The sequence below is a fragment of the Elgaria multicarinata genome, chromosome 7 (assembly GCF_023053635.1).
Source record: "Elgaria multicarinata webbii isolate HBS135686 ecotype San Diego chromosome 7, rElgMul1.1.pri, whole genome shotgun sequence".
NCBI classification, from domain to species: Eukaryota; Metazoa; Chordata; class Lepidosauria; order Squamata; family Anguidae; genus Elgaria; species Elgaria multicarinata.
In genome coordinates this window covers 79,373,439-79,387,312 of record NC_086177.1, presented here as the reverse complement: position 1 = coordinate 79,387,312, position 13,874 = coordinate 79,373,439, and positions in this window count along the sequence as shown.

Genomic DNA, 13,874 nt, shown 5'->3' with positions numbered 1-13,874 from the left:
GGGGGGTGGGGGAAGCTAATTTAGCCCAGGATCTCCTTACATGAAGGACCTCTACATGGTCAGGACAGACAAAAGAAAATACTTTTTCTCATAATTAATTTACAGAACTCACTACCACAAGACTCTAGCTTAGATGGTATTAGGCAAATTTATGGAAGACTGGGCAATGAATGATTATTAAAGATTATTAATAGCTGAATGCAGTGTTGGGGAATCTGTTTATAAGCTTACAAATAAGGCATTATTATATAATTTTATGAAGTTTTAAATCAGGGTATATCATAATTCCCATACATTTATGCTTCAAGAAGAGGTTCAGAACCTGTGGCCCCTCCAGATGTTCTTGGACTCTAGATCCCATCATCATTGGCCAGAGCTGATGGGGATTGGAGTCCAACAACAACTGGAGAGCCACAAGATGCACACCCCTAGAATGGATCATCCCAGTTCAGAGGTGCTCTTCTTCTGAACATCTGTTGCTGGGGAGCAGGCAGACAGCAGTGGGAACTGTGGACATCCCATAGCATCTGGCTACCCATGGTTGCAAACAGGATACGGAGCCAGATGGGTCCTTGGATTTTACCAGAGGAGCTCTACTTATGTTCATAGGCAGAGTTCTTAGCAGTTATCTGCATGGAACATGGCAGAAGGCCACTTTAAATTTTATAAAGGCATATCAATTCACTTTATTTATTTATTTATTACATTTCTATACTGCCCAATAGCCGGAGCTCTCTGGGCGGTTCACAAAACTTAAAAACATTCAAAGTATAAAACAACAGTATAAAACCATAATATAAAATACAATGTAAAAGCTCAACCAGATAAAAACAGCAGCAATGCAAAATTACAAGTTTAAAACACCAAGTTAAAATTTATTTATGGACTGTTAAAATGCTGGGAGAATAAAAAGGTCTTCATCTGGCGTCTAAAAGCATATAATGTAGGTGCCAAGCGAGGTTGCCTTGGGAGTTGGTTCTGTCAATATCTAGCTTGAGCAAAAATGATGATGACTACGACAATGACAACGCCAACAACAACAAGGCTCCTGCAAGCCGGGGCTGGCCCTACCATTAGGCAGAGTAAGGCAGTCACCTCAGGTGGCAGATGCTGGGTGTGTAGAGGGGACAGTGCCTTAGTCATTCTCCTGTGCTGGAGTACAGAACTGTGTGATCCATGGGACCTGCCCTGCGCCTCCTAAGCTAACCTGCTGCCCGCAGGTCCAGTAGAGGATGTTGTTCCAACACCAGCATTGACATAAGATTCATCTGCCAATGGAATGGGGGGTTGCCATCTTGTCCTTCTCCTCATGCAGCTAAATGCCTTGGTCCGGCCCTGAAATACGAGTGTTCTGCTTACATGAGCAGTGTGTGCTGTCAGTCTGTAAGTTCATGAAAGGCCACAACTCCACTTCTTGCTTTGGCAATGTTCCAGCTGCCAACTTCAGCTTTAAGGAAAAACCACACACATGAGTGCTTTGCTTGCATGAATAGTTGTTTTTCCACAGAAGAGGCATTTTGTTCTTGCACAAGTTCATAACTCCCACATTCTACTCTAAAGGCAAGCAGACCATTCATACCCACGGTTTTCTTCTCCAAGTTGACTGCTTCCGTATTCTCAGAACTTATTCTAAGCCTGATAATATTTTCAGTGTTGTTTTTTTAAGCACATAGGCAGTTAATGTTCACTGACTTGTATATATTCTCATGAAGAAATGCATGGGTTGTGGTTGCTGTTATTGTCATGCCATTTGAAGCATGAAAATATCTTGAAACCTACATTGGCTACTATGTACAGTTGATTTTCAAATCTTTCACTTCCTTTTTCTATCCCTGGTTAGATAGATTCACATGTCCCACAACAGAAGGGGGAGACTAGACTCTGCTCTTTAAACTTCTAAGGCTGCACACCTATGCACACTTACAACCTACTGAAATCAGTGTGCCTTCTGAGTAAATACCCAGTAAACACCCTGTGCTCTACCCTGTCTCCAAAGTCTCAGAGGTATTTGCACACTGACATAGATGCTGCCAGTAAATTGAATAATTATGGCAGCTTCCTCCAACTTGCTTCTCTCTAGATGTGTTAGACTATAATTCCCACCTGGCTGTGGGTGATGAGAGTTGTAGTCCAACATATCTGGAGGGCATTGGGTTGAGGAAGACTGAACTCTGGGATAGAGACAGCAGTGTATTGTTAAATTTTGAGGTGTGGGCACTCATCACAACAGTTTCCACGGCCAATGCCCTCTAAAAGAGTCCAAAAAATCAGGCAGCCATGTTGATCCATATTAACAAACCAGTTCTAGCAGTTTTCGTTTCCACTAGGAGCAGATCTTTTGTAAATTGAATGGGTCCTAATTGCCCACTCAAGCTCAAGTCCAGCAAAATACTTTTCATTACAACAGGGAATGAGTACAATAAATGACTTGTAAAGTAGAATCAGTTTTGTGTGTGTAAGTATATGACATTTTATTTTATTTGCTTAATTCAAAACGGGTTACAGAATTCAGTCTGTTTTGCAAAATGCTGGCTACTGGCTCTGAATTTAGCATGGAGTACAACCCCATTCTAGTCAAGAGCCAACACTGAACTCTGACTGCATTTTAGTGAAATTAAGGACTGCACTTAAGCTCACAGGAAATTTTGAGCGGTGGGGCGGGAGATGATGTTAGTGTCCCTGTTAATAAAAAAAAAGTGCTAGCAGTGTATCCTGTGAGCCCTGGCATCACTACCCCACTGGATGGAGGGTGGGTGGGTGGGTGAGGGAGACAGGAGATGTCTCGGATTCTGGGTAATATCACAAGAGCCTTGGACTTCAGTGTTCAGTATGTAGGCTCCATATAGCCAAAATGACAGCCATAGCCTGATCCTTCATCAATTTGCCTAACTAACCTCTCCTTAAATCTATCTGTATAGGACTTGGGAGACCCAGGTTCAAAGCCCCGCTTAGCTATGAAGTTCTCTGTGTGATCTTAAAACAGTCACTATCTCTCAGCCTGACTTACCTTATGGGGTTGTGTTCAAGGGGGTGGGAGGAGGGCCATGTACAGTGCCTTGAGCTCATTGGAGGAAAGGCAGGATATACATGTGCTAAATAAAAATAAATAAATTGAAGCCAGTGGACATTGCTTCTTGTAGTAATGAATTCCAAAAATTAATGGTATGTTGCATGAAGAAGCAGGCCTCTTCTGTAGGTCCTGCATCTAATGCCAATGCTCACTATGAATGCTGAAACTCGACAATGCTTTCCTGTCCTTTTTCACCGTACATGAAGCAACGTAACGGTTGGGTATATAGTTTCTTTGAATAGCAGCAGGTGGGAGTTGGAAGTTTAAAGTGAAGAAGCACTGCCAGCGGTTGGGAGAGGCCATAGTTCAGTGGAAGGTCACTTGTTTTGCATGCAGAAGGTCCCAGGTTTTAATCCCCAACCTCTCCAGATAGGGCAGGAAAAAACCCTGCCTGGAACCCTTTGGAGGTGCTGCCAGTCAATAATACTGGGCTAGATGCTCCTAGGGTCTGACTCAGTATTAGGCAGCTTCCTATGTTGTGAAATTAAAACTGATTGCTTTGAGAAAATCCTATTAAACTCAAGAAGCTCAGGGACAGATCCTGTGTTCACCAGCCCTGTGCTGTGTTTTTCCTGTAATTCCTGGGTCAAGGTAAACAACAAAAACTTTCCGGTCCTTCATGTGCAAAGTGGAGTGAACTCCAAAGAAGGGATCACAGCTTTCCTTTGAGCTGCAGCTCAAGGTCCCAGAGGGTGGGGATTTCAGAAAGAAGTATGCTATTGTGAGGAAGGCAAATGGAGAGCTTGGGGTTGTCCAGATGGCTGTTTACACTGCTGTAAATGCACACTTTAGAATTTTCGGACAGATGACGCAGCCGCAAATGCAAAGCCATCCAGGAGCAAACCCTGGAAAATCCGCTTCAAAAATGTTGGGTATTTACCCCGACTTTTTTGGCAGCGGAGGCGGCTCCGCAGCAGTAAAAAAGCCAAAAAAAAAAAAAGGCCCCCAAAAGCCATAAAAACAGGGGAGGATGGAGGAGAGGAACAGTGCCGTTCCTCCCCCCCCTTTTTTATTATTATTTTGCACTCTAAATCTGTGGTACTCTGCAGAAACAAATATAAATTTGGGAGGACTGGGCAACCCCCGATCTGTTTGGGAGGACCGGGCAACCGCCAATCAGAATATACGGAGCTCTGCAGATTGGGCTGTTTAAATTTTAAAAAGTGGGGGAGGGATGGCCCCATTCCTTTTCTCCCCCCCACCCCCATTTCTTTTTTAAAAACCTTTTCAGAGGCACCGAGCTGGAAAACTCGCACTTGCCTTCCTTCCTGTGCAAATGTCGGGAAGGAAAGCAAATGTGCGTGCAAGGGGACCTTTTCTTTAAAAGACACTGCAATTAAAATATAGACTGTACTATCTAAACCCACAATCAACTTTCATCAGATCTTTCTTTGCCGCCCTGCCCTAATGACTCAGTTATTATTACAAGTCATTGAGAAAATGCAATAATCTGGGGCAGCAAACTTTGGTTCAATGTATATTATCAGATCCAGGATATGCAGAATCAGCAAGTCCACATGGTGAGCTCAACCATCTCCACCAAGTGAAACAACCTCTCTACTGTTCAGATTAGAAGCAGCTCCTTGGTTGCTCGTGTTATAAAGTATGAACATTGTTGTTAAGAATTCATTGTATTTTACAGGAATGTTATTCATAATCATTGGTGTATGCTCTCTGTAAGCACAGAGTGAATTAGCCATAGATGCTATATAAACTGGCCTTAAGTGCAAATGATGATCTTGGAATTAGGGCAAAGAAGCTTGCTGCAAGCAGGTTGGCTAGTTCTTGGAAGTGAAAAGCTCATTACGTCATGAGGAGATAGATTTGTATTTGTGAGGATACTTCTGAAGTTAGGTGTAAGTCTGGCTGGGATAGGGAGAAGCTCTCCTGAGGTTACGAGCTATGATGGAGTCTAAAAAGTCAAGGCGCATAGATGTGTGTCAAGATAAAGGCATTAGAGCTATTGCTAGGCAGAATATAACTAGTAAAAATTTAACATAGTTGTGCAGAGAGATCCTGGCAGAACGAGAAGCCTACAAAAATGGTTACCTAAGCTCTGCCAACCACAACTCATAAATTAATTCTTAAAGTCCAAAACAATCATCTAGGATTTACAAATCTGTTGCAGAGAGGGGTCTGTCCATACAGCCACTGTTTTCTCTCTTGGTCAGGTGAGTCACAGCTAGATCTACACTTCTGCTTTGTAGTGGTATTGAAGTGCCCTGATATCTGTTGGTGCACATTACACATTCTGTATGCCGCTTTCATAGTGTTCGATCCTGCTTTTTCTTCATAATGATTTGACACAAGGTTTAGATCTGACCACAGATACGCCTGCCGAGGTAAGAGAAACAGGCTAATCGGATGGAATGGGAATAAAACAACTATAAAATTATACAGGCAAGAACATTACAGTACAACGTGTTGCATACATACTTAGAAACATTGCTGGTTTTGCCAAAGGCTTTTTCATAGAATAATAGAGTTAGAAGGGTCCTATAAGGCCATCAAGCCCAACCCCCTGCTCAATGTAGGAATCCACCTTAAAGCATACCTGAAAGATGGCTGTCCAGCTGCCTCTTGAAGTACTCTAGTGTGGGAGAGTCCACGACCTCTGTGGGTAATTGGTTCCATTGTTGTGCTGCTCTAACAATCAGGAAGTTTTTCCTGATGTCCAGAAGGAATCTGGCTTCCTGTAACTTGAGCCCATTATTCTGTGTCCTGCACTCTGGAATGATTGAGAAGAGATCCTGGCCCTCCTCTGTGTGACAGCCTTTCAAATATTTGAAGAGTGCTGTCATCTTCTCTTTTCCAGGCTAAACATGGCCATTTCTTCCAGCCTCTTCTCATAGGGCTTTGTTTCCAGACCCCTGATCATCCTGGTTGCCCTCCTCTAACCCCCCTCCAGCTTGTCTGCAACCTTCTTGAAGTGTGATGCCCAGAAATGGACACAATACTCAAGATGAGGCCTAACCTGTGCTGAATAGAGAGGAACCAACACTTCGTACGATTTGGAAGCTATACTTCTATTAATGCAGCCCAAAATCGCATTTGCCTTTCTTGCAGCCATATCACACTGTTGGCTCATATTCAGCTTGTGATCTACAACAATTCCAAGATCCTTCTCGTTTGTAGTATTGCTGAGCCAAGTATCCCCCATCTTGTAACTGTGCATTGGGTTTCTTTTTCCTAGGTGTAGAACTTGGCATTTATCTCTGTTAAATTTCATTCTGTTTTTTTCAGCCCGGTGCTCCAGCCTATCAAGATCATTTTGAAGTTTGTTTCTGTCTTCCAGGGTGTTAGCTATCCCACCCAATTTTGTGTCACCTGCAAATTTGATAAGCATTCCCTGCACCTCCTCGTCAAAATCATTAATAAAAACTGCTTCAACGGTGGCAAGTACTTGCTACCGTTGAAGCAGTTTGGATCACTTGCCGGGGATTGAGAAAAACTCCCTTTGAGGGCTTTAACTAAGAAACTGGGACGGAAGGACTATTTAAGTTTTCAAACTCCTACACTCCCATGGTATAGCTCATTAACGGCGATAATGGAACTGTTTTTTTGATGAAGTCAAAACATAGGATGAAAACAGGACAAAAATGGATGCCTGTAATCTGATTTGTATAAAACTATCTGACTTGTACAAAACTTGTATAAAACGTGTTTCATACAGTTGTGTACTTTTTAGCATTTGTTTGCATTGTTTGGAACTGCGCCTTTAAAATTTCCTTTTTAAAAAACTCCAACCCATCTTGGACTCCTTTTCTCATTAGGGCCACTTGCCATGGAACCTTACTTATCATACTTATCATAGTTCTGAGTTTATTCAAATCAGCGTTCCTAAAATCCAAAGTACTTGTATGGCTACACTCAGCTTGTACTTCCTTTAAAATCAAGAATTCAAGTATGATGTGGTCACTTTCCCCCAGAGTTCCTGTAACTGCCACTTTATCCACTAAGTCATCCCTATTGGACAGTATCAAGTCAAAGATAGCCGATCCTTCTTCCACTTTTTTGTAGGAGAAAGTTATCAGCCATACATGTCAGGAACTTCTTGAAAGGGCCACTTTTGAAAGAATTTGTCTCCCAACAGATAGCAGGGTAATTGAAGTCTCCCATTACTACTACATCACACTTCCTTGAAACACTGGCAATTTTATTTTCAAAAGTGTCATCCTCATCTTCTCCTTGATTGGGTAGTCGGTAATTTCTAATGTAGACGTAAGTCAAACATTTGGTCTACCATTAAGTTCGTCCCGGGGTGGGGTGGGGGTGGACCAGTAGGTCTGTGCTGTGTAGCTTATATGGCATCCTCTGTTTGAAGGGCTGTCCTATCCAAATCCAATGTAAAAGTCCAGAATGGTTAAAAGGGAAAGCAGGAACCTTGAGGTTTCCCACAACAATTACACAGAGTCCTGATTCAGACAACACGCTAAACCATGCTGCTTAACCACAAAATGCTTAAGGGAATGCATGAACCAGCCCAGAGACAGCAGAGTGGAATTACAGTGGAATTTCCATTTAAATTATCTAGTAATTATGTCTTTATTTTCATTTCTACATATCTATTACCACATACAAATTGTATGCAAATTGTCACCCTCTTTTATTCTCTTTTTCCAGTGATGATTAGAGACAATACATGCCACTTCCTGTTTTGATGCTTCTTTTTTTTAAAAAAAAAAAAAAATCTGAAGTGGCTCACAGCAGAGGAAAACAGTGTTGGGGTGAATGGGTCCATTCCATTTAAAATCAAGACACGTTTTTAGTCTGAAAACTGTTTCATCAAGCCTTGAGAAATCAAATAGCAGGAACTCAGGGCATCAAAATGCATGCATGAACCAGCCTGTTGTCTACTTGTATGATGATGATGATGATGATGATGATGATGATTATTATTATTATTATCTTTTAAAATGCTTTATAATCTTCCAGTCTCATAAAATAGTAAAACTATTCAGTTGTTCAGAACGTACACACAAACCAGAAAGACACAGGCAGCAACCTCTCATTTTAATCTTTGGGCTTTAAATCCATAATTTCTGTGACCTAGCAAATCAGCTGAGCAGATAAGTGCAAACAGTCTGAAAACTCCAAAACGTTACTAATGCACCAATATTCAATAGTTAGCTTGAGCAGCAGGTTGGCAAATTGCAAAGCTAAGTTGGGGATTGGAAATTTTCCCAGGCCGTTACAATATCTGGTGTCATTATACCATTATCTACAATACAAATTTAAACCAGGTTTGAACCAGTTTTGCTGTAATTGATTCCTTCTTCAGAAGCTGGGGATTTTTTCAGAAATTGGAGGTAACTTTAAGTACAGAAAGTTGGATCCAGGATCTGCCTTCCACAAGAGAAAGAGATCTTCTGCAAGAGGAAAAATTTGGTCAGAGAAGGTCCCTCTGCCCAATTTGGGGGGTTCCCTCTCCGCACACACTGCAGCTCACCCCATTCACAGATCTCCTGCATCTCTGTGTAGTATTTTCATGGGGCTGGAGGGGCTGCCATGGGATTCAGGGAGTTAGCTGAGTCTCTATCTGCCAGTGCATCTAGATCCAACTCACAAAAATCCCAAGCACCCTTACAAAACCCACAAAAATCCTAAGCACACAAGGGCTTCCTTTGGAGAATGCATACTGGTTATACTGGTAAGAATTTGCAACTAGACATATCCTAACACAGTGCTTGCATTTGCCTATATGTAGAGGATGTGATGTATCATAAAAAGGTGTCTTCCCATCTCTTTTAAGCTTTACTTTCTCGAATTCTCTTCCAATCCAGCCTCAGTCATTTGTCTGGCAGAGATCCATCGTGTATTACAATCTGCAGATCAGGACAAGGAGTGATTAAAAGATATTTTAACAGGAATGCTACCACCCACCACCACCACCACTTCCACAACTCTGATCAACGTCACTCTTGTATAGGACAAGAGACTGCTCATCTACTTCTGGCGTTGATTCAGATGAGATAATCCCACTGCTTTCTCATGCTTTCCAATCCCGTTGCTTGCAGACATGACTGGGCAGCAGCTGCTTGTCTTGCAGCGACACGTTCCCCCAAGCCCTGGCACCAATAATCCCCAGTCATCCCTCTAACACCCAGGCTGGCCCTGCCCTGAGGTTTGGTAACCTAGGATGTACAACCAATATACAAACAAGGCATGATGGAGGGACGGAATAATGCAGTTTGAGGATTGCGTCCCTTACGATGAGGATACACCTGGCTGGTTTAGGTAGAGCATTACCCACTTATCATTAAATGAAAAGAGAAGGGTGAAAAACTAATCCTTGCATTGCACAGTTCAGTTTTAGTTGTGAAAATCCATAGAGGGTTGCCAGCTGATGGCAAGATGTCACAATGGCGCCATCATAAAATTTCTTGCTAGTCCAGCTATACCAAAGATGGGATCATCAAACACAGTAACAGTGTTTGGTGATCCCTGTCATTATTGCACTTTGCAGTGGGAGGCATTTTGCATTTAAAACACATTAAAATGCGTCTGCATTCAATCTGGGAGGCGCTTGTGTGAAGTTTCAATCTGATAATTGCTGGAGTAAGGTAGTGACTAAGAGATCCAGCTATGAAACAGAAAGTTCACAGTTTGGATTGTCCCTCTGACATTAATTCATTAGATCACTATAGGCAAGCCACTCACTCTCAGCTTCAGTCACCTCCCCCATTTGCAGTGTGTGTGTGTGTGTGTGTGTGTGTGTGTGTGTGCGTGTGAATAATGACCTAACTTAGCTTGTGAGGGTGGCAACTAGATAATGCACACAAAGCACTTTACGTAAACCTTCTGTACAAACGTTACGTAGTACAAGATTTGTTTTCTGCCATGTTTACACCTATAATATTGCGGTAAAATGTAAGTTCAATAAATAAGTCTCACTGGGCCTGCAGTATACACTCTCAGTCAATATTGTAAAGATTTCACAACACAAGCCTAGAACTCATCACTGGCATTGTCTACCAAAAGACATAGCCAGTTCTGCAAAGCAAAGCCTTGCACATCTTATGCAAACCTAGACACCCCACCCCACCCTGCTCCCCACTTCATTTCCTTCTTGCTTTGGGATAGTAGTAAATTCCGAGAACCACAGTCATTACAGCAGGTAGCTGTGTGATATGAACAGGAAACACAAGTCTCTTGGGCCATAGCTAGACCTAAGGCTTATCCCAGGATTGTCCTGGGGTCAAGCCTGTTCATCTAAGTGCCACACAGGGCATCCAGCGCTCAGGCAGGGATGAACCCGGGATGATCCTGGAATAAACCTTAGGTCTAGCTACGGCCTTGGTTAATATAAACTTCGAAGGCATGAGTTCATGTCAGTGCAGTGAGCTTGATTGGGAAATACTGGCTTTGAAATCAGGAAATAATGTGACACCAGCATTGGCCATATTAACATTAGGAAAACGTAAAAGTGACATCTAAAGACTTAATTGACTTTATGGTGATGGCTGCCCAAAGAGTCATAGCCAAAAGTTGGAAAACTGCAGAACTTCTAACACTGAAATCATGATATATGGAATTATAGCAAATAGCCAATAGCCATGGAAGAAAAATTGGCATACTAATTGAAATTAGCTAAAGGCAAAGTTAAAATGCCTGACTTTTATAAAACATGGTAGGACTTTATTCTATATACTGCTGACAGACCTACACATCAGTATTTATCAAAACCCTTCCTCAAATTATGGGAAAGAGTCTAAACATAAGTTTGACATACAGAAGAATTATAAAGAAAACTATTCTTCATATGTCTTGGATGATAAAGTAATAGGGAAAATATGAAAGAGTTTAAGAGTGCTACCCTCTGTCAATAATTCAATTTAAATTCAGTGTATTTTTATCTATTTATTTCCCTTTTTTCTGATTCTTTTTTCCTCTCTCTCTTTTCTCTTCATTGATTTTGTTTTCTTGTGCCTTCCTTTGAATTACAATAATCACAAAATCCTTTATAATCATTACATTTTTTCAGATAGTGAGATGGCCAAGCACCTGTCAATTTGAAAGTAAAATGAAGCCACTCAAAATAAAGGCAGAGATTGCTATGTACTGCTGGGGGTGAGGGGAGACATGCAGAAGTGATAATTTTGTAAATTAAGAGAAAAATGCATTTTTAAAGCCCCTCAAATAGCGCAATCAGGGCCTGTGATGGATTCTACAGCGACACCAAGAAACTAAATTCTGCAATCTGTATAAATTGTGCACATTAATATTGGTGCATAAATTATTGTGCTTCTGGTAATCGTGGGAAGGAGCAAACATTTCCATGCAGCAAACTCAAATGCTTCTCCCTAAAGATAGGAGCACTCAAAAAGGTACATTTGGGGAGCAAGGAAGCAAGCCAAGCTACACATTGTAGGTGGGCGGCCTGATAGCTTCCACTTAAGATTAATGCAACTAAGGCTTTGATGTCCTTTTGGATGAAACGCTCTCATTTGGCCCATTTATTCCTGAGGCATCTTCAAAATATTAAACTTGGACCTTCCAAATTATTCTTTGTTTTCTCAAAAAGGAGACTAAAGTTTACACAGCTGCATTTAAAAACATTAGATCTTACTGAGAAAATATGTGCTCCATTTTCTACCCAGTTCAGTCAAATTACTTGGAGTTAAAACTATTTGGGTTGCAGTTCTAAACACACACTTCTCAGAGAACTCAGTGGGGGTTCCTCCTGAGTAAACATGCATATTGCATAAGGATCAATCTGTTTCAAAGAGAAAGCCCCTGTTTTACATAGGTAATAATTCATGGAAGGATAGTGAAATAAAAGCTAGCTGGTCCATCCAGTTGCAAGTAGTGGTGAAATACCCATCTCAACAGGCTGGAAGTCAGATTGATTTTTGCACAACTGCTCTGAAGTAAGTGGAGTTGGCACTTTATGGCACTTCAAAGGCTGAAGTTTTGTTTGAAGACTCATTGCTAAGATAGTGATCGTGCATTAATGTCCCCCACCCCACCCTCCTGCCATCCCAATCGTTCTTGTCAGCTTGGCCCTGCATGTCAAAAGTTTTATCGGAAACCTTTGACATCTGCCACCCCTCCAGAGAGGCTTCTAATCTAGCACACATGCTAGTGAGTTAGCACAGCTCTGATTGCATACATAGCATCATGGGGCAATAGCATTTCCCCCAGAAATATAGGAGTGTCCCAACAGTAATGGTTAGGAACCTAGTTTTCAGTTTTATACAAAAACCATCAGACCACTGGACCGTCTAACTCAGTACTGTCTACACAGGAGGGGGTGTGACTAGGTGCCCTCTAGATGGTTTGAACCACTGGAGGCTGGTGGCTCTGATATCAGTGGGGTAGTGAATCCGCTCTGGGTTTGAGTCAGAACCAGTCAGAAGAATTCTAAAGATGCTATCCAAGGTGGTTCTGACTGAAACCTGGAATGGATTCACCGCCCCACTGACATCAGAGCCACCAATCTCCACTGGATGTGAGCAACTCCTGTAATCCCTGATCATTGGGCATGCCACACCCTCTGCCTCAGAGGATTCAGTGGAATGCTCTGAGGCAGATTTTGGGAGAATTGGGAGTGGGAGGGTTCAAGGGGAAGAGAAGGAGAAAGTGTCATTGCATGAGTGGAACTCCACTCACACAATGTTGGACTCCACCTACAGTCACAATCAAGTCTTTATGCTGCCTATATGCTTTACGAGTAAAGCATTTATTTCATGGTGTTTGTTTTGCATTGATTTGCCACTCATTTATACCTACAAGAGGTCCCAGTTCGATTCCTGGCAGCTCCAGGCAGGGCTGAGACTCCAGTCTGAAATCTTGGGAGTGTTGCTGCCAGTCAGTGTGAGGCTGTGTTCAGACAGCATGATAGTGGGGTACTAACTTGATAATTGTTTATCTAGGGCTACTCCTCGCACATGATAATAATCAACTGTGGTGTGGATTAGGATCAGTGTTGTTGACTATTAATCCATGCTGAGTTGACTTACTCCTCCCCCCTCTCCCCCCCCATCCTCCCATTAGTATCCTATCAGCCATTGCTGCCAAAAATTTATCCTGCCAGCTGGACTAGAGCAGCAGCCATCGCTTTGACCGCTCTTGCCTTGTGACTCTGTGGCTGACAAAATAACCAACAGTGCCCTCCACACATGACCAATGGTGGTTCAAGTAGCCATTTCTGCACAGTGTTAGTTATTTGCATTGGTTATTTCAGCCAAATAACCAAAATTGGTTAAAAACCCTCCCTCCACACAACACAATAACCCATGGTAGGTTAAATAACCAACCATCAACTATTTAAACCATCATTGGTTATTGTATTGTCTGAACACAGTCTATGTTGAGCTAGATGAGCTAGATGTCGAATTTCCAAGCCCTTCCACCAAAGTGCGAGACAATAAAGAGGTCTGCCAAGTAACCCTCAAAGCTTTATTTGGAAAATAAACATCTCTTTGCATCTCAAGAGAGTTTAAACCCTAGGAACTTTTAGGCTAACACGTGGCTAAAGTAAGCAAGACAACTGTCCTTTCAACAAAAGGGAAAGCCTTTTCCCTGAGCCCCCTTTAACTTCCAGGAAGATTCCTTTGAAGAAGTCTTTGGTGAGAAGCTAGCCAAGCCGATCGCCTCTTGCCTTCATTTAGCTCCACCCGTTTGTGGCAGACTCTAGGATCAACCCACTCTGAAGTTCCTTCCCCCTCTCAAGATTTCCGATTTCCCACAAACTGTGAGTTGTAAACATTTTCACTGATAAGATCCGGCAAAGGTTCATAGCTAGCTGATGAAGAGCCTGGGAGAATCATCTCCCCCACTTCCTGTGTAGGCTGAAACGTTT